The 20,122-nt window shown below is 38.5% G+C and overlaps 1 long non-coding RNA gene across 3 annotated transcripts in view; it reads left to right on the top strand.

The window, feature by feature from the left end:
* Window positions 1-20,122, top strand: part of LOC144082786 (uncharacterized) — a 53,504-nt gene that overhangs the window by 17,410 nt on the left and 15,972 nt on the right. The window contains exon 3 of one of the 3 annotated variants that reach the window (XR_013303348.1): window positions 17,822-18,396. The exons of 1 other annotated variant lie outside the window; for it this stretch is intronic. This is a non-coding gene — a long non-coding RNA (uncharacterized LOC144082786). Of the gene's footprint in view, window positions 1-17,794; window positions 18,397-20,122 lie in introns of those variants that run through there. One more of the 3 variants, XR_013303347.1, reaches the window with a different exon arrangement.

The raw sequence follows: 20,122 nt of genomic DNA, 5'->3' as shown, positions 1-20,122 counted from the left end.
TGAGAGGCATTTTTAACAGTGTTTAAACACAACACCACCTCACCTATAATCTTGTAACTGATGTTCATGACTAAAACCTTGAAAGATAAATAAATAAAGCAATGAGCGAGTAGCACACATGGCAGACACACTTTGTGTGTGTTCCCAAACTTCTGCTGTTTTTGTCTGACAAGCCCAAATCAGTTTAGTTAAATCCATTTTCACAGACATAAATGAAAGTCGACTGCTCTGGGTTTTATTGCCTGGAAATAGAACAAACTGGTAATAGTGCCTGCATGGCAACACAGCACATAGAATAAACACAGCAGGGGGAAATGCTGCTATAGCAGCAATCACAAGCTGAGCGAAAGAACATTTTTCAATTGTGAACAGTGTAAATAGAGAGATTCAACAACAACAAAAACATATACTTTAACAGCTTGCATTTCAGAAATACCGCTTCTTTTGAACTGGACTACGTGACTTGATCAATAATTACAATAATTGAAGCAGTTATTGAAAACATTGTCTGAGTTATTAGATTGTTATTTTGATAATACCGTTTGCTTTGACCTTTTATTACACACCATGTAACTACACACTGCAAACAGAGACATTAACGGACATCCGAAAGTAGTTAATAGGATGTTCTGGCTAGAAGTTAATTGAAGAGAATAATAGAAAGCTGTGGGAGCATATCAGCTCCAATTGCTTCCCAACACATGCATGCATGCACACAAGCATAGACACTGCTGTGTGGTTCCATTCCACATTGGTTTTTATTCATTTATTTAAACGCTGAATAAAGTTGTTGTCACGATACAGTTATTTTCACTGGATGAACATTTAGTCACGACTATTCTCATCTTCTGTCCCTGAACAAAAGCGAAGACTCACCTTGTTGGCAGGACATTTAACTCATCATAACATGACATAATCTGTTAAACATAGAGAAACAATGAGAAACAATATTGAAGTCACTAATAATGCCTGTATTACTTTTGGTTATATGGACCAAACTCTGACACTGGTCTTCATGGACCAGAATCCCATACAAACACTTATGCACTCATTATTACATAACCTATGGTCTGGGAGGAAGATTACACTATTTGACTTCCCGACACATATTTCTCAATAGAAACCTAGAATAGATCTTACTAAGGTGTTACTTGTAGCTGGAACACATCCTACAGTCCTCCTTCATAGAAAGGCAGAACACTTTCCTGGTTTACCAATACCAAAAAACAACATTTCAGGCAAAAAAAGTATATATATATATAGGACTCCTTGTCCAACTTAAGAACATCCCGAACATTTATGTATTCTTATCTGGGGATCTTCCTTCAAGGTGTCTTTGTTTTTAACTATGTGAGTACCTAGTCCCCAGCAAAATAATGAGGTTGCCCACAGCAGGAGTCACCTCCAGCCCCCCCAACACACACACACACATATCCCCAGACTCCAAAAAGGTAGCAATGAATTATCCATTAGAGATGTGCACAGACTTTTCGAATTAAACATTCATCAAAGCTGAAAGAAAATTTTGTGATCACATGAGTAATTAAAGATGGCTCCTTTCCACATAGAAATTTGTTTATCCTGACCCCTATCAGAGGCTTTGTCCTAGAGAAGACTCTCTCCATGCTAATTATGGTCAAGTTGCCTGTTGTAGAACAACTCTTTCTCTTGTTTACTAATGAAGACCATGTGTGTTGCTGCCGCAGTCTTGATTAGAATGGATTAGGGGACCTCTTCTCACCCCCGGGCTTCCATAAAGAGAGACCTTAAATGCTCATCTGTTTTACCTTCCAGACAGCGTCAACTTTGCCTCAGCCTCACTCATTGTGGTTTGTTTGCATGCTCTTGCTAGTGACGCCTGCTGAGATCCATCTGTGTTCACTAGATGGCAAGCAGCATGGCCGTGAAGAGTGAGCCAAAGAGGACTCACTCTCTTTCGAGTACACCTTGGTGATAGACTTGTGGGCCGAGTGAGACTTGTAGGGTCCTTCTGCTAGGATTGGGTTCTTTTGGAAAGTTATTTGGGGGTTTTGATTATGATCTCCCTCTGTGTGGCTTGTCATTGTGATTTCCCATTGGCTTCACCTATTGTGGTCTGCCCCCTTGCGTCTCACCCAAACCCCTTCCTCTCACGTCACCCGCCGGTTCCTCATTGTCTCATCAACCCCTGTTTATTTAAATCTTTTGTAATAGTTTGCCCCTTGTCGGACCATCTGTTTATCCTGTTTATGTCGTTGATTCTTATTTATGTATAGCATTCAAGTTTGCTTTTGCTCTTTTAGTTTTTACTTTACATTTTGAGGGGATTTCTGTCTTGAAGCTTCACCGAACTAGTTTGTGTACTCCGTTAAAACTTAGCACCTTCAATACATGCACTATTGTTTTTTTTGTTAGTTTTTTCTCAGCTAATTAAGAAGCACTGCTGAGGCTGATTGCTTTCCAGTGTGCAATTACTAAACCTTCCGTTGAGTGGGTTTTCTATTTGAGGGCCGGTCTGTCTGCCTTTCGACTAAGAGGAAATGAAACTCTTGACCATGCAAAACGCCAAGGTCACAACCTCTTTTCCAAAAATGCAATGGTTCCAAATAAGGAGAGTCTGTGATATCTCTGATTTAAAATCTATTCACAACTGTTCACCCAAACTACAGATTGACTGTACTTTGAAAACGTGGTGCACCGCCATTCATGTAGCCATTTTGATTTTCCGATTGTGTCATTGTGATATCGTCAAGCATAAATATATCACTCCACATCTCTTGGTAGTAGTCCACTCCTTGGTTAATGTCTAACATTCTAATCTGAAATAGCATTGCTCCAACTGGCGTGTGCGCCTTTTGTCCAAGCACCCTACGTTTGTTATCGGAAAAATAAAACAGGCTGTGACCTTTTTCCCTTTCCTTTTTTAAAATATCAGTTTGATAGTGTTATTCACACTAAGATTAAATAGATAACTTCATAAAACTTTTACTCTCAAAGAGCATAGTTTAAGAAGTCAGATGAATAAAAAGAGATGCACTATGAAGTCACTTCAAACAGAATGGCAATTTATCACCATATTAACTAACACACGTACATACAATGATGACTTGGTGAAATACTGTATGCTATAACAAAAACAAAAATATTTTAACAATTATTTGTGCAGTAAATAGCTGATATTTTCCTTTCGCAAAACATTTACAATGGCCATGGAAACTTGGTCCATTTGTTTGTGCTGTTTGATTGTTCTTCTACTATTCAGTATTCATAAATCTCCTAAGAACTGCGTATCTTTTAGGTGAATTGCTGCCATGAGCGGCATAAACAATGTCACTGCTTGGAGGGAGAAACACACTTGTTTTCTTCATTGCAAAGGAACAGTGAATAAAGGCATGCTTGACTTACAGCTCAGAAGAAGCTTGAAAATAGAGGAGAACGGAATGCATTTATCAGGTCTCTGGATGAATGAACATAACATATTTTAAAGGATTAGAAAAGAGTAACATAAGAAAAAAACATTGTATTCTAAGAAAAGTGATCATCTCATCTCAGATGAATTGGCTTTAATCTTCAAAGACAGAGCACATTTTCCCTTTCAAGGGTGAGAGTCTTATATCATTAGTGAGGAATTCAGTCCCCAAAATATGTTAAAAGAGGCCAGAGTAGCGAAACAAGTGGCACAATCACAACAAATGGGGCCAATTAAGTGTTGTTTTGATGAATTTAACATGGCAAGAATGTCGCGCAATGATGCAATGATTCTCATACAGCATCAAACAGGAAATAACAAAATCAAGCATCATCAACATCATTCCTACAAGTCTCTTATGTTAGTGCCCTTGAAGAAAAACATGACGAAATCCCCAAAATCAATTTCAAATAAGAAAATTACTGTTCATAAGCGTTTGGACCGAGTGCTATGCAGATGCTTGCTCTCCCTGGTGTTATTCATGATGATGTCATCGCAGGCCATCAACAGAAATGGTGTAAATGAGCTTGAAAATTGGGTGAAAATGTGGACAACTTGAAGCATGGGCTCCACATGCTGAGAGGCGCGTGGTGTCTAGCGATGAGTGCTGCCAAATGAATCCATGTCAGGTTGTTAGATTGTATAATGCCAACGCAGTAGTACGGTGGAAAAAATGGACGTGTACTAAACAATTGCGCAACTATTTTTATCATCTACAATTGATTAAAGCAGCACTAGATGTGTTAAACATTGACATATTGTCGGTTTAGACAATAAAAACTTTAGTGATGTTGCATATCTTGTAGCAGAATCATTAATGTATATCCTTTACCACCTTGAATGGTTGTGCATCTCTTTGTGCTCGGGGATTGGCTGGCCATCAAATCAAGGTGTTGGAGTGCCCATAGTTTGTTGGAAACCACGTACAAACTGGTTGCACTAATAAATTTCGTGCTACATCTGTTCTTCAATTTTCTTTGGTCTAAGCTTTGATTCGAGACTTTGTGACTGGTAGGAGAGCGACGTCCATTGGAGCCGATTGCTACTTTTTTTGTCTCATGTTGGGTAATGGATGATGGCGAGAAGTGAGCAACGCAAATCCTGTTTGACAGGTTCATGTCATGATGAATAGGAGGGAAGACAGCAGGTGGACGACATAGTTTGATGTCTGCTTTCTCTCCTTTTATCACTGCATGAGTCCCATGCACATCATCCTTGCTGTGCTCAAGAGAATGGAACACACAAAAATCTTTTTTTCTTTCAGCACGATCTCCGTTGCTTTTACTGTCTGTTTTCTTGTGCTCAGTGTGGCTACACTCTCAATACAACGGTGCCATTTCATCAGGGTTTTATCCCATTAAAAGAGACCAAAACAGGATTTTAGCTGCTATTGTCCGGTTGATGCACCGTGCTGACAGTAGAGAGGTTATTTTTTTCCTTTTTCTGCAGACTGCTCAAAGCTTGGGATGCAATCTACAGTGAAAGAATAGACAAATCGCAGTGGTATAACACCAACATTGTGAGCTTTAAAAAAGAAGCAAAAAGCACCTATTTCACTTGTGTTGCAACACTAAGTCATCCACATTTGACCAGCTGACCTGTGTCACACACACAAAGGGATTTGATCATGAACATTTTTCTGATATTATTATAATGCACCAGTAAAGAAAAAAAAAAACATCTTTTAAGTATGAACTACAACTACATTGTCCTTGAAGGCAATACGTTGAACAATGTACATTTCATCTTATATTTTTCACTTATAATTTTGTTAGATTAATGCTATCGCTACTGCAAAACAAAAGGTGCCTGGAAATTATATGCCAGTATTCCCACTTCAATGACAAAATATTGCAGCTAAGGTTAATTATTTGGCCTGAATGAAATAGGTGCATATTTTAGTGATATAAGCACTTGGAAAAATATAAATAATTATGTATTTTAATACAAATTAAAAAAATACTATGCTAAAAAATCTTTAATTTTAATATCTAATTTATAATTGAACCCTTAATATCCCGAGTCTTTCTTTGTATGTTCTTTATAGCATGTAAAAATGTATGTCCGAGGAGTTTAGTTTGCTATACGTCTCAGCATATCATCATTTTTATGAACTGGTAAAATAATCTTATAACCTATATGTTGGCAATGGTTATCATAATAAAGATACATGTGTCTTTATTACAAGACAAACAAAGCTTACCTAAAAATGACGAGGAACATGTAACAAATGCCACTGCTTCTCATTGGTTGAAAGTGACTGAGTGGAAAAAAAGTAACAGCAGACTTGGATTCCCAACATCCCTTAGCCGAGATTGTACAGGTATTGAATGGCATGACAGCCATATTGGTCTGCCTCAAGCCAATGAACAGTGACAGGTGAAATAATCCCTCACTGAGGTAAGGAGGATTTCAATTGCATTTGGATGGGGGAAAAATGTCATGTGGAAAAGGCCCTGCCTATTAATTCTTGATTTCGTAACATGTCAAGCAAGAGTAAGACAGAAAGGAGTTTTTCATGAATAGCATGCTAATTAGGGTGTGTTGTTAAAAAACATCAAGAAAAAATCACTATTTGGCAGAGTAATTTTAGGTTATTTACCCTTTGTATAATTTGGGGTGTAGTGGTTAAACTGCAGGAATCTAGAAATAACGAATGATGCAAAAGGACACGCAAAGGTTAGTTGGTCATGTCTTTGACTTTGTGATGTTTGCCTTACTGAGTAGACAGTTTTTCAACAGGAGGGAATTAAAGTCACCTTGGCCCGTGTGGGGACAGGTGACAGGAGGAACGGAAAAGCTCCAGTGCCAGGCTCTGGCTCTGACTCCCGCTGATGTGGCTGGTCTTAGTCGAGTTGACAGGCGCAGAGAGCTGCTCACCGGGGGCCCACGAGACTGAACAGCAGTTGGCCTTGGAGACACGGTGTAAGCACATTCTGCATAGGAAGTTAAAGCAGTCAGGGTAGGAAGTTCCTTCCTGTCCTACTGTCCGGTAACTTGATTTAGTTCTTTCCATCATCTCAACTGTCACAGTCAAGGCATCAAATATTCATGTGACCTGGGGGTATTCTTTCTTTTTGCTGTAAGGTTACAAGAGTGCGAGGCAAGAATGTGTTCTTTTTGCCATTTGTTGCTCTATGCCGCACTCCAAGACAGTAGGAAGAGCGAATTACGTTCAAGGACAACACGTGTTGTCGAGTTTCTCGAGTTGTCTTCTCATCAGGGCAGCTGCAATTTAAGAAGATTTGTTGTACCTTGATTTTCAATAGGTTATCTCATTATCCAACATTGCTTTTTGCATATAATTTACGGTCTACTTGTATGCATCTAATTGACTGAGAACTTACATTTGTAAATACAATTGTAGTGCACAGTCTTAAACAAAACATTTGTTCAAAACAAAGAAACTTTAAACATATTTAGTCTGAACCATGAAACTATCTGGGAAAAAAATATTAGTAAGTTAAATTTAATAGTGCTCATTAATTTTTTTGTCTCCAGTTTGTAGATAGATACTGCAGATAAAAAATGTTTTCAGCCCCTAAGGGAAATTAAGCTGCAAAAGCAGCAATATTCTAATATATGCACTCATAACAATGTCTACATGACCAACAAAGTAAGAATAATACTAGAGCGGGTGGCATTGAGGTGGTATGTAAAAAAAATGCACTCAAAAATGAATCTGAGCATGAAATAGATGATTAATGTTGCACTTTGACGTGTGGTAATATGTAGACTAAATATGCTACAGTAATATTTGTGCAGAGTACAAATTTTAATATTCCTGACAGTGATATACAATATAAAGATACAATGAATTATAAAACATTAAATGTAGTGCGTAAAACTGTTAATGTGCATAATATTTATCAACAGTTATGCACCTTAAAAGTGACATTTGAATTTGAGAACAAAATGTGAGATATAAGTATATATATGTTAATTTATAGCGTGGGCTAGAACATGTACCTACATTCGCTTCATAATGTGCAATGAGAGCAAAATAGGTCTGGACAAGGTAGCATTTTTTTGGGTCATCAGGCAGGAGGTTTTCGGATTTATACCTGCATTCCGCTCGAATGGAGTTTCTCAAGTTGTCTTCTCATCAGGGTATGTCAATATCATGTGATAAATCATGCATAAAAGCGAACGTAATTGGGGTTGTCAGTGTTGCACCAGGATGTTTAATGGTTGCCGTGGATACAAACTGGCAGTTAACGCAAGGTGGAAAGAAAATTAAACCTGATGAATTAGTAGTTTAACGCATTGGACCTACCCGGTATATGACTCCTCTGCCTTCTCCCCTCTGTTGATCATCCTTTTGTGTTAAGCCAAGTGCATCATCCCTCTTCACGACTCTGATGTTCCCCTTTTAGAGTTTTCTCCCCGTTTTCCATATTTGAGTCATTGGCATTTCTCACCTTGAGTCAGCACCAACTCAAACGGTTCTTTTCTTGATTGAGAATTTCCTTCAACTCACTGGTGAGTCTGGCTGGAATGATGACGTCCTCACAGAAATTGGCGTGTCAAGTGATACATTCTTTGAGGTCATTAGTGTTATTCATGTCTATCATAGAGCTCGATCCATCAGTATACTTTATGGGGGCCTGTAGCATGAATCTCCCTCCAACAAATCTCTTGGTTAAAGAAAGCTCTTGAACAACACTAATATACAAAAGCATTAACTGCATGAAATTTTGCTCTAATACCCAAGTGGGAGCAGTCAAATCACTATATGCGTCCTTGGTATTTACTGTATACAACATGCCTATTGTTTTATTGTCCCCTATGCAATGGATATGTTGGACAAAAGTGGGTAGAGTCTAGACTGAAATTTTTAGAATCCCCAGTTACGATGACAAGCGAATCGGAGTGCAGGTTTGGTAACCCGGCAACAGGTGCATGGATTATATTCACAAGCGATTGCCACTGTACCAGATGGTGGAATGTACATATTTATGATTATGATTGAAGACAATTCCCCTGTAAGTTAATACAAATGTATTCCCGCGCTCACTGTTCCATATTTGGTCCTTTATGATAAATCCTACATTGATCTTATTCACAAAAAGAACAAACTGAAGTCAGTGCTGTGCAGTGCTGTTGGGTCCACGTTGACGTTAGGCATAAATTGCTGCACTCTTGCTGCGTTTATCCGTGCTCTGAGCTGGTTGATTTTATTTGCTAGAAATCTTATGCTCCCCATGATGACAGTTAGAACAGAGGGCTTGGACTTCCCTTTCCTTGCCTGCACTTTTGTGCTTGCTTTGTACTCTTGAAGTTTCTTAGGCAATCCCTGTTGTGGCATCGCACTTGGGCGCAGATTTGGCAAAAGCAGGGAACAGTGTCCCTGAACTACAATGAGTGATCGTTCTCAGTATGCAATATGGTGGCTCTTTTGCATCATTCTTAATGTAGATACCTCATCTGAATGGAATTTACAGACTTTTTTATGCTGTATATTGTAGACTTTCTGCAAAGTTTTTCTATGAAAAGTATCAAAATGTGAACTACATTTGTAATTTGTTTTTCTGCAGCATGTTAGTGGTGTAGAAAAAACAAAAACAGAATAACGTCCTTAAGAAAAATCTGTAAAGGGGCGGTACAACGGCTTTTATTTTCACTTTTCATAATGACAATCCATTTCCATAAAGCCAAAATGTGGCACCTACTTTTTTATTCCAACATTTAGTATTTGGAACAGTTTCAATCTAAACATTTTTTAACATTACGAGAAAAAGTAACTTGTTTTGGATCATTTTACCTTAGTGTTGGTTAGAATTCGCTTCCATTAGCATTCTTACCCTAAGCCAAATAATGATGTAGTGTGGCAATCAATAACATTTCGCTGCGGACCCATCCATAATGTTGTTATTCTATCATGATATGTATAATTTACGTTCTTGCAGTAGTGCGCATGTCAAATGTGGGCGTACGCGCCTATCGGGGCCTCTTGCCTATTCCTCTCCACCCTCCCAGGTCGGCATCCATCACCACGCAGGAGGCAACCTCTTGTCTGACAGCTTTGTCAATGCAAATTAACACAGTCTGTCCGATGTGGTCTCAGCCAGGGAGAGCAGCTGCTGCAGGGCTGCCCATTGCGTGCTCAGAAAAGCCCAGAATAACTGACCTGCTGGTCCGAAGGTGTCATGTAAAATGAAATTCTGGGGCAAAACTGGAGTCAGGTGTAGTGAAGGGGATGCTTCACAAATAATGTAATTTAAAAATTGTCATTTTTCTAAAGTATGGGACCGCGTGCACTTAGCCGTTCAACATATTTACTTTTTAGAATTGAACATACATAGTTTATTTGAATTGTTATTATTAAACAAATGGGGAATTCCGTAGAGTATCACATTCCGATCCGGCAGATACATGGCACACTGATTTAATCTGTGCACCCACTAATACAGTCATGGGAGAGAGATGTCAAAATAGAGGAGGCTAATCAAAATTGTAAGGTGTTTGGGTGTTTGAATCCTTGCTTAAGGGCACCTTGACAGCGCTGAGGAATGGAACTGACATCTGTTCCACAACCTGTTCCAATTCCCGGAATATTTTCCCCTCCCATCGCCAGGTCAGGTCTCAAAACAGCGAACCTTTGGCTCCAGGCCGAGCCCTTACGAACTGCGTGGCCAATAGCAGTTTTCCTCTTCCTTCTTCTCCGTGTCAGTCCAGTGAGTGACAGATATAAGACACTTCTCCCTCTATTCAGATGGGATGCACTACATCTTATCTATGACCCAAGATCGGAGCATAAGTGAAAATAATAGATGGACAAATGTTACTACGTATGATCGATCATTTCTCTTCTTATGTACAGAAATTCCAAAACAAATGTTTCCATTAGAAATCATGTCCAGTAAATGAATTGATTCCAGACCAAAATTATCAACATTGTCAAATTTATATCAACAATACAAGTGATTGCATGAGTAACATTTCCTTATTTCTAGTTGTCTTTAAAAAAATCATACCACTTGCCAGTGTGCGATACTGCACATTTTGGAAGAGCAAGCAAGGTCTGTTGGGAAAAGAGCATTCAGCTTTGCGGCCCTGATGGCATGGCTTATTATGTTGACTAAAATGAAACTCAGAATTTAAACCAGTAGGGGTTTTTCCTTTTATGCAGAGGGACCTTCTACTTTAGACTACAGAATAATGCCTGTGGTCTGAATATTCAATTGTTGTCAATTGTGTTCTGTTTCTAAAAAATAATGAACCTCACAAATTTAGGATGTATAATTTTTAAATAATCACAGTTTACAAGATGCATAATGGAAGAAAAGTTTCTGTGGAAACAGCTTCTTTCCCATTTTTGTGTGATTATTCACAGCTAATATTTAACTGGATACTGTCTGCCAGGCATTTACCTGTAAACATTGCCCCTGGGCAATTGGTCTGTGTCCAAAGGTTTATCTCATCGCTCTGTTTTTGCAGAACATTGTTTTCGTCCGTAATTCATTTGGATAATTTCCACAACATTTTGCCATGTTTTTATACATGTTGACATTTGCCTTTGTATCATTGTAGTCTGAAAACGGAGCCAAAAGTTGCTCCTCCTCCTGTCTTCCATTTCCAGGTTCAGCAGCTTTTTATTTATTTATTTTTTACTGCAAGGGTGTGTTTGTGTGTGTGTGTGTGTCTGGCTGAATCCCACGTACTGAGTCCACTTGCTTTTGTCCATTACTTGATGGGTTGAACAACATCAAAACAAAAGAAGAGGAGCAAAGGGTGCCTATTTCGTGCTGTGACCACCCGCAGAGGCACTTACATTGTGAGCAGAGTAGTGACACAATTACATACCTAAGTTGCCTCTTCGATAAACTTGCAGCAGTGCCTATAGAAGCCAAACAGAAATACAAGTATCAAATTTATGACATTAATAGCATAAATAGTTAGACATATACATAGAATATCAGTTTGCGCGTAGAGATGAAATACTTTTGGTCTTAGGCTTTAAACTTCTACATGACTGTAAAGCATGTTCTTATTCATCCCAAGGGTGAGCTGTTGCCTACTTTGGGCAAGAGCCTGGGTAGACTGGATTGGTTGCCGTTCAATCATCTGTTATTTATGCTATAAAAATATATTCTGTAAAAATAAAAACAGAAGTTTGCTGATGACTAAACTGGTTCAAATTCAACTACATAATGGACTTTTGTTTTACACGATACAACGGTAAAAAGAATGTATGAGCAGCTGCTCTGATTTCATTGCCTTCATTGCACTCGCATTGCCATTTTCACCATTCATTGTTTCAAACAGCAGAACATTCAACTAATATATTCATACATCTGACAGTGAACAAAGAATTAACTTGGAAAAGTTACAATTTTCGACACAACTTTGTAAGAAAATTGAAAAAGTTTAGCTCCACTATACAATCAATTGAAAGAATCAAATAGTACAGCGGATGTGCATAAGACTACAATGAAACCAAGCCGGAGTTATCATGATTATTAATGTTCTATTTCAAAAGCATACAAATGTGTTGACATATGTGGGAGTTGTTACCAAGTCATCTTTGTGTCTGAGCTTAAGATACACCTCCGAGTAAAAAGGGCTGTGGTTGTGCGGTGCTTTGATTTTTGGCTTTTCTTTACAGGAGTGATTTGGTTGCACTAATCCCCCATGGAGCCGAACATACGCGGTGGTTTCTCCACTAAGAAATATGGCCTATTTCTCGCATCAAATGAGCTCTCTTGGGATTTATTTGTTAAATTGCAGAGGACGCAAGATAATTCATATCTTGGTAATTAGTCATGCAAGAAATACATCACAGAACCCAATATGCCTCGTTACCAATAAAGAAAGGCGCTACAGTTTGAGATTATGTAGATTTAAAAGCCCTCCCTGGGGTTTTAATTCATTATTTATTCCCTTATTTTGTCTGTGAATAGAACAGCAGTGTGAGCAGGATTTCCCTCACAAAGCTGAGCAAATTAAGAGTGAAGACGAAGGAAGACAAAGGTAACGCCATTGTTCGTCCTGACAATGTTTCTTGAAAGAAGCACGGATCCCGAAGACTTATTTAGAAAATATTGGCGCACAGCAGAACGTTAACATTAGGTGACCTATTAGGGTGGATTATTGTGAAACAACATCTTGCTTGCCTGCATTATAAATGTACTCTATCACAGATAAAGGGTTTATTTATTGCACTGCAACTTCCAGCAGTATCAATCCAAACATTGGATGGGTAGTCAAAGTCATCCTCCCATTCATGGTCAATGAAGCAGCTCCGAGCGGTGTCTCAACATGTCAACACGTATTAGAGTCTCGCTTCCTAACATGTGCAGACATCAAAGGGAGAATCTCTAATGTCTTTACAGTAATAGAATAAAAAGACTTAAAATAGATTTGTATTCGGGAAGAAAGAACCGTTTCAGAACCTTCAAAGAAAAATAATATACATATACTAAATACGTAAATAAACATGCCACACAAAATGTCAGTATCACTTGCTTCCAACATGAAAAAGCATCCAGAGTCACTTCTGATTGCATTTTTATTAAATCCCATTGGCAGTCGCAAATGGATTCATCCAACATGTCCAGTGAGATTGGAAAGATAACCTGTCACGTGGCTATAAATAAGTGATGCTGTTTTGTGATGTTGGCTGATAACAGCGGACCACATGAGAAGATCGGGAAGTGGATTGAGCAGATTGGCTCTCCTTCAGGCCACCTGCCACTCCTCTTCAGCTATGGCAAGAAATCATCCAATTCCACCTGCATGCTCAGAGAAGGTCACTGGCATGTAGGTTGGTACTTTGAGGAGAGCTCAGAGAATTGTACTCACTTAGAGCGCCGTCTCCTGGGAGCTTTGTTCCTCCCAATCACTTTCCAGACTGTGGACGAGCGCAGACACTCACGCTCATCTTCTATCTGTCGCAGGTCTGTGGGAACTCAGTTTGAACTCTTTAGATGTTCACAGACAGAGTTTATAGAGAAGTTATGTTGTTTTGCTGACTGAACCAGTCAGAACGCTCTCTGCCAAGCACTCACTAGGACAGACATGCATCAGGTCAAATCAATCCCTCGTATTGTCACAAAATCTGGGATATTTTATATATTATTTTTGAGGACTGGAGTTGGTGACCCGTGCTATGGGCTTTACCTTTGAGTGTTTACTCATCCATCAGAGTACAATGCTATAAAGCTAATTGAATTATAGTATGGCACTGGGTCTTAGATATTTTATAGGAAGAAACAATTGTTTTGTGGTTTATATTGGGATTGGACTGTTCCAAAAGTATATTTCCATTGCTTTCGGTGATTTGTCAAGCTTCCTTAAAAAGTTGATTTAAAAATGCAGTTTTAAAATCTCAAGTGATTTTTTTTTCAAAACTTGCTTGTCTTTCTTTGCCTGCTCTCTGCCTGAGGCACATTCTCTCAAACTCACCCACTCAGCATTTTGTTTCCTTCTCCAACCATGCCAATAAATAAAACACTGAGGCAGAGCATCCGTACCTCCACGAAGTACTGATCATGTCCTTCATTGCATCATTCGGTGTCATTGGCATTTTTTTTTTTACTTCATCTTGCAGCAAGTAGTGAAAACAAACAAACAAAAAAGATTTCCCCCGTAAGGCAATCCAATTTCAAGTGCACACAGGATTTCGATGACATCTACTCAGTCAGTATCAATCAAACTAGTCGGTTGGATGATGGCATGTCGTAGTAATTCAGTGCTGCTCTATGAAATATTGAAAAAAGAGGTTTTGCTGTTGACTTTGATCACTACAGGTCGTGCCAGTCTTTCTGAGTCCTCTTCACCTGTCAGTCTGGATCATAAGAGCGTGTGTTTCAGGCCACAGCTCCCTTGCGACTCACATAGTGTTCTTCTACCGCTCAAGTACAAGAGCAACGGCTTCCTCAAACCATGGCTGTTAATTTATTTATCACTCTGCCTTATCCTGTGTTATTCAGAGAATGAAACACTTGTTTCCGGATGGGGCACCAGTCAGTGCACCAGAATCAAAGATTACCTCACAGATGCAATGACTAACGCACTGTTAGACATAAAAAAAAAAATGTTGTGTCAGAACCTGACAAAGGGTCCTAATTCACCTTAGATAAGAGAGTCTAGAATATCACATTGTGCAAAGATGAGTGGAGTAGTGCCATTTGTTGGATGTTTACATCCATTAAAGATCCTCTTACAAATCATTTTATTCCCCACAATCTTATGCATAACATAGGCCAAAATGAGTCCGTGACCTGGTTTTAGTTTGACAAGTATGTGATTTGTAGATTGCCTTGAATAGCCTTTGGCGCCTCTGCAAATGAGTGGATATGAATTCAGTGACGTTGTAAAATAAATTTGTTGGTCATTACTCAAATGTGCTTGCTACATGGTGGTTGACCGGCAATAATCCTGCAAAAACATTTTCAGACTTTCGATTTGTGGAACTCAATCGACTTTGTTGTACTTTTGCATTTATTCAGCCTTTGGCACAGTTTATATATTCTGAATATCATATTTTTTTCCCATTGCCTTTCCCAAAAGTAAACCTTAAACAAGACAAAGCATTTATAACATTATGTTGTTAGAACAAAACTGATATATATATATATATATATATATATATATATATATATATATATATATATATATATATATATATATATATATATATATGTATATGTGTCTATGTATATGTATACACACATATATATACACAGATGTATATAACAATTAACCACTTTGCTGACATTAGAACCCCAACCCTTGCAACCGTGAAGCTGATGTTTTAGACTCGAGCAGAAAAAAAACATGTTCAAAATTAATTTAAAAGCACACAGCGTTATATGCTTGTCAATTGGGTACTAAAGATAAGAAAATCAATTTCACTGTCGGTGCAAAACAGACATTTTCCATTAGTTGTCTGGTAGTCGTGCTTCCAATTAACAGCAAAACAAAAGGCCATACTTTGCTTTTAATATCAGACGCTCAAATTTGTTAATTGTCAAAATTAAAATCACTCAATTCTTAAATTCAAAAGTCTATCCCTTAACCACCTGCAATTTAGTGCTGCCCCTGAGTTCAATTTTAAAAGCACCCAGAAGCAGTAATGTGCAAATGTATCATGCAATTTGATGGTTAGTGATGTAGGCATCCTGTGTTTTGCTCTTTAGCAGCAAGTTCATTTACAAACAAAATTACTTTGTGTATTTGTACCTCTGCTTGTGTATAGACTAATTGAATCTTTCAATCGAACAAAATACCAAGTACACATTGCAAGAGCAGGTTTTCTAATAAATCAAAACAAAAGAGCAATGTTCATGTCCTTCACATTCACTCTGTATATGACTGCATAGACTTTAGAATTTGCATAATCTATGAAGAAGGGACTGCATTTTGCCTCCAGTCGACTTCTAAATGCTTCCTTCAGCACTTGTTTTCACACAAAAAACAGATCACTAGCATAAAACATTTTTTTCTCTCATTCACTGTTTAAGTTTCATGAAAAACTGGCACGTACGACATCCTACTTTATTCAAGTACCCCAATATATTTAACAAAACCATAATCATTTTTTCATCCCTAAATCCATCCACAATCATAGAAGTTTACATTATTTGTAAGTAGGAATTGTCTGTGTTTTTATTTAAAAACCACCATGATATATATATTTTTTTACATCATACAGTACACAATGATTGATGTTGATCGGTGAAGCGGGCTAACATAGGGACATGCTATTATTAATTCTGCATCTTACCCTGTATATTTAAAGTACACAACTCAAAATACTGGATTTCCTACAACTGTAGAAGCTCTCTAATATTTACTTACCTGACTCCTGTTACCCAGTGAACATCCCTTTGTAATTTTAATGTCAGACATTCAGGTTGCAAAATTCTAAGATGAATTGGACTATCAAGAATTTACAGGCAACCATATTATTTCATTAAATGCAAAGCAAAACGATGCTTGATTAAGGTCACCCAATGATCATGGCAGGGGTTTTGACACATAAACGCCATATCACGTGTCAAGGTCACCGTGGCGCTGTCAGCAACCTCCTACTGACCTCACACAAATGCCTGCTGCTCTACATCAATTTACGCGGGCCTCACACTGTGAGGGTTATTATTTTTATGTCTGTCAGAGTCTGATAATACCCATGATGTCATTCTTCAGAGACTCTAAGGAGAGGGTAGGCTGCAAAGACTGTAAAATCCCTCTTTCTCTAGGCTTCTGTATTTATTTACTTAGTTTTTATTTCTCCCTACCTACGCCCATTGCTTTTCCCCCAACAGGAGGCCCGTATATTTTCCCAGGGGTGCCCACGTTTTTCATACAGTGATGAATAGCTCCAGCTCCCGTATCGATCTCCAAACTGAAACAATTTCGCGACAAAACGTGAGGCAGTTTATCATATTGATTTTCTCCCGAATTCACTTTCTCATGTAAGGTGACACCGTTCATGTGAACGAATGGACATAGATGACTGCTTAACCCAAGTTGAATGAGTCATGACTCAGAAGTTACAACAACACGAGTGACTTCACTCAATGTAGTGTAGTTCTTAGTTGGAATAGGCGAAAAAGACGACAGCTAGGTAGACATGAAGTTTTTTTGACTGGTGGTTTTATACAGCATCATTAATTGAGGTGTTTGTGTTTGTGTCCTTGTTGCGGTTACTTCCAACCAACAGATCAAAGTATGGAGTTATATTGAGTGGAAGTCTCAAGGCTGGAGAAAAAGCTGAATCTTCCTTACCATACTTTTAATTTAATGCTTTGATACACAGGAATTTAATCTATTTCTTCTTGTTTGTTGAAAAAAATCAAGCATGTCACAATCCATTTTGCTTCTCGTGTAGCTCATTTATTTATTTTTAAATATTTGTGCACTATCAAAATATTGTGGCGAGAATTATGGACACTGTTTTCCGGATTTAGACTCCAGGCGCAGATGGTGTGACCCTTTAACTCCCTTCATAAATACCCAACTGAACTCTGTTAAAGTTGTGTTGTGTGCAACATATAAAATTGGAAAGCTAGCTTTGTTAAGTGTCTGGATAATCATATTGCGAATGGCTGGCAGCCAATTCTTGTTATACACTGATGTTGGGTACCCATAGGTTCGGGTACCCCACGAATCTTGTGAGGATAAGTTGCCCGGAAATTGAATGAAGTAAAATCATGTTTTTTTTAGCATACCTTTTTGTTATTAAATGCACTTTTAGGTACATTAGTTTTTGTTTACTCCTTCTAAATACTTGGGATTCTTGGAGCATCAAATCCAATTGTTTTTCACTGCTGCTCTAGATTTAACGTGACCACAGAGGAGAGAAGATCATTGATGAGTGGGTCTATAATGACTTTATAGCCTGGTAACTTTGCCTGTTTTCTTTAGATGGAGTCAAGTGTCAAGTCTGTCTCTTAATACCAGATTGGATTTGATTACAATCTGCTGACAGTGCAGCTTGTGACACACCTGAAAAGGCTTGTAGCACTGTCCTGAATGCATTAATGCTGACAGTGGAGTCACAGGCAAGCGGACGTGCCCTTGGCCACGGTGATCTCAGCCTCACCCTGAACAGTGACCGGCATCGACGGCGCTGCCTTGGCTGGAAATTGACTGCACGCGAAAAGGCCTATTAGAGAAGCTAAAACAAACAAACAAATGTGTTGAAGCAGCAGATGACAGCTTGGCGCAGCCAGCATATTATCTACTTAACCTTTTGTCCTCTGCTCACTCTGCTCCGTTCTTTTCCAGCTGCTCAAATGAACTTGAAAGACTGAAAGAAACTCATAGGAAGAAAATGCAATTGGCTACAACGCCGGGAAACACAAACAGTGCATTAATCAAAATGCATAGAGTCATTTCATGTGATAGAACTAAAAACATTGCACGAAAGAGGATAATCTCAATACTGTAGATATGCACAAAAACATCGACATAGAATATTAATGACAATACAAGATAATGGCTAGAAAGTAAACTATAAAAGCACTGTGGCCCTAAGTTAACAATGAGTTTAACGTCTTGATATGGACAAAAAAAAATTATGCTCAAAAAATGGAGTTGAGTATATCCAGTATGCATGTTTTGAAGATATGGAAGGGTCAAATATTGGCAGAAATCTTGTTTGATCATGGGGAGAAAATGTATACTCCATAGAGAAATCCAGAGCTACAGTTCAAAACATTCTGGAACTTTTCAAATGATCTGCTACATTGTGTAGTTGTGGTTTAAAGCTGTCGATCTCAAATTCATGAGGAGCAGAAACTTTGCTCCTTGTATAAAGGCTTTACAAATTCCGTCTTCAATGTCCAGTCGTTATTTCAAGTGGCAATTTTGTTCCCAGTCGATTTAATTTACTTCGCAGCACAATGCAAACTGCACAGTTGTAAGAATTGTATATGTATGAGGATAGGGAATAAAGCGATGCAGCACGGCCTTCAACATGACTTTACGACAATGAAAAAAGCCAGGAGTGCAAGTAATGGCTTTTGCCTGTTGTAAAGCGGAATGGCTGAAAAGTGGTGGCAGCAACATTTTAGCTTTTTTCTACAGCATATTTTTCTGGATGATTGTGAAAAATCGGTTGGAAATCGCAGGATCATATGCTCTTGAGGTCTCATTGTAGTCAACATTTTTAAATGGCTCTATATTTGTCTGTAATTATACTGGATAGGTTTCTCTTGAATGATTAAATCTAGTAGTTTTGCAGCATACCATAATATTATTCACTGGCGTATTGGCATGTTCTTTAAGATGAATTCAAGGACAAAGAATCTTATTTGCCACTCATTTTTTGTCTTAATCCAGTGAAAAAAACGTGTCAGGGTCTAGGTCTTGATTTGTGTTTATTAAATTCATTGCTTTTTCTATCTGATTTCCCATTTTTTACTACACAGCTTGTCAAACAGAAGCGGCCAATGGAGATGCAATGAGCTATAAAGCACAAATCTGAGCTTCAATTGGCCCTTTCAGTGATGAATGTTAACTCTGTTGTATTCATTTTGAAGACTCATACCAAAATGGGCACCCAACTTAGTTTTTGAAACAGCGCTTACGACCCCCAAAAATGATTGTCTTTCAACCTACCTAAAAAGGGCAATGTCACGTAAGATTTTATGGGCATCGCCTTCAGAGTTTGATGGGGTGTGCAATCATGCCGGGGTGACCTTTTGAGGTTTGCCTACAGCTGTGGCCCCAGGCTGCTGTCAGGCTACGGTTGGCCCTTACTGACCTCTCAGTGCTCAGCGGCACCTTACCCACATCGGGGGCTGCGGGCTGTCACACCTTGCAAGTCCTAACTTGACAGAACTGTCTGAGAAACCTACTTCCGCCCTGTGAAAGTGGCGTTGTGAAACAACGTTACCCTTGCCGCCTCTCATGAGGTAGATTGTACTTTTAAAAAAAGTACAACTTTTTGGCTTTTTCATTACTCAGGTCAATGTAAAGGTCGAGATGAACACAAAACAGCATTTGGTGAGGGCATAGTGCTGTCTCGTGACAAAAAGCGGCCGGTCTGAATGGAGCATTAGTGCAAATAAATCAGCAATAAACTGCTAAAAGTACTAGTAAAAAAAGCAAAAGTATTTCAGGGGTGACCATTGGTTTACATAGTGTTGTACTCAATGGAAAGAGTGGCAAGGGAATGAATAATGCTAAAAGTTGAAAAGAAATATATTGCAATTAAAGATG

Source organism: Stigmatopora argus, chromosome 9, assembly GCF_051989625.1.
Source record: "Stigmatopora argus isolate UIUO_Sarg chromosome 9, RoL_Sarg_1.0, whole genome shotgun sequence".
Classification (NCBI taxonomy): Eukaryota; Metazoa; Chordata; class Actinopteri; order Syngnathiformes; family Syngnathidae; genus Stigmatopora; species Stigmatopora argus.
Note: the sequence above shows the minus strand (reverse complement) of the source record. Positions and strands in the feature narration are given on the sequence as shown.